The sequence below is a fragment of the Sinocyclocheilus grahami genome, unplaced genomic scaffold (genome assembly GCF_001515645.1).
Source record: "Sinocyclocheilus grahami isolate Dianchi unplaced genomic scaffold, SAMN03320097.WGS_v1.1 scaffold6997.1, whole genome shotgun sequence".
Lineage (NCBI taxonomy): Eukaryota > Metazoa > Chordata > Actinopteri > Cypriniformes > Cyprinidae > Sinocyclocheilus > Sinocyclocheilus grahami.
This window is the reverse complement of record NW_015511205.1, coordinates 1-1,529: the sequence shown is the minus strand read 5'-3', so window position 1 is coordinate 1,529 and position 1,529 is coordinate 1. Positions and strand designations below refer to the sequence as shown.

General features: G+C 35.7%; 1 protein-coding gene across 1 annotated transcript in view; it reads right to left on the bottom strand.

Moving 5' to 3' along the window:
- Positions 1 to 660, bottom strand: part of LOC107577720 (protein FAM192A-like) — a 2,191-nt gene extending 1,531 nt beyond the window's left edge. The window contains exon 1 of the mRNA XM_016263764.1: positions 596 to 660. The gene's annotated coding sequence lies outside the window, so the exon portion shown is untranslated. The remainder of the gene's footprint in view (positions 1 to 595) is intronic.
- Between the last annotated feature and the right edge of the window lie 869 nt (positions 661 to 1,529).

Genomic DNA, 1,529 nt, shown 5'->3' with positions numbered 1-1,529 from the left:
ATTTCCTTGCTTCTAGCTATTTAAACGGCAGACTTATTGAAAGCAAACAAATATTTCAAAGTGTTTAGCAAACATAAAGCATCTACTCCATATAAATGGTGCTAGAAACACCCTGAGATGGCAAAATATATTAATAAAAAATCTATCTAGCTCAAACCATAGTTTATCAACACTTTCACTGTCAGTGTGGATGATAAAAAACATACCATCAAGTAGTATTGTGATTAAAAAAACATCAAAACAAAAATAAAGACGTATAATGCAATAACGGTGAGAAAGGCTAGAGACTCGGTACGGTTATTTTATTTTGAATATATGCAAGAAACACTGCGATACTACTCTGCAACAGACAGTGTAGCTTCAGCAAGGCAGCTTCGGTGCCTTGATATTGATCTCAAATAGAGCGTGCAAGGCTTTGATTCGCACTCACTGGATCAGAAATCAGCGGTATTTATAAAGCGATTGGTTTAATACACATTATATAATCTTAAAGTCGGTTTGTTTTTATATGTCAGACAAATAATGATCGAAGTGAAAAAAAGAGGCGAGGAATAAATAATTATTTCAAGAAGGTGTAATGCGCTCAGATATTTACCTAATCCGGTTTTGTGTCCCTGTAAAAGGATCCCCTCAGCAACAAGCTGCTAAAGACGTAGTTCCTACGCACAAACTACTGACTCATGGGAAATGTTGTTTTCATGGGCAGGTTTTTTTTCTTCAAAAGTGCAATTCGTTTCTTTACGGGTGAACTACGGGTAAATAATCAAATGCACGTTCAAATTAGCTGTTAATTGTATGTAATTTCAATGTTCTGTCAGTTACGTAAGCCAGTTAGTTGTTTAATCTTGTTTTGTCTTTCCAATTAAGTAATATAGTTAAGAAAAGCAAAGGGATTTGTGCTTGTAGATTTTTGGAGCATTTCTTTGTGGCGAACCCGCTTGTATGAATAAGTTATTAGAGTTGCAACATATCTGAATTTCCTCACGTTTTGATTTTTATCTCTAAAATAAACTACTTAGACAACACACACACGAAAGCAAAAAGTCTGACAAATATAGTGTTTATCACTTGTATATTTGGAATTTGTGTACACAGCCCCCTCTTCAGCAGGATTTGGTTTGTTTTACTGGTTGCTGGGAGGGGTTGGGTCCAGCATCATGTGCTAGACAGAAATATGCGACAACGAATCATTCTTTTGAATCACATCTTTTTTAATGAACCGACTGAACCGGTTCACAAAAAACGGATTGAATGATTGATCATGAATAGGACTGAGTCGGTCGGAACGGATCGGCTGTTTTGGGCACGAGTGAGCCGAGAGAACCGAAAAGCGTAAGTTAGTAAGCTAAATTAATAGCATAATTGTTTATCAACATACCACCGTGGTATTAATACACAGCATTTTATCCAAATTTGGAACAACATTTTCAGCGAAGTGATGCGAATGAATTAATAGTATTGTTTACAGTTTATATTTAGTTTCTAAAAACAAACTGAACTTGGACGCAACAAATTTGCCTACGATAGAC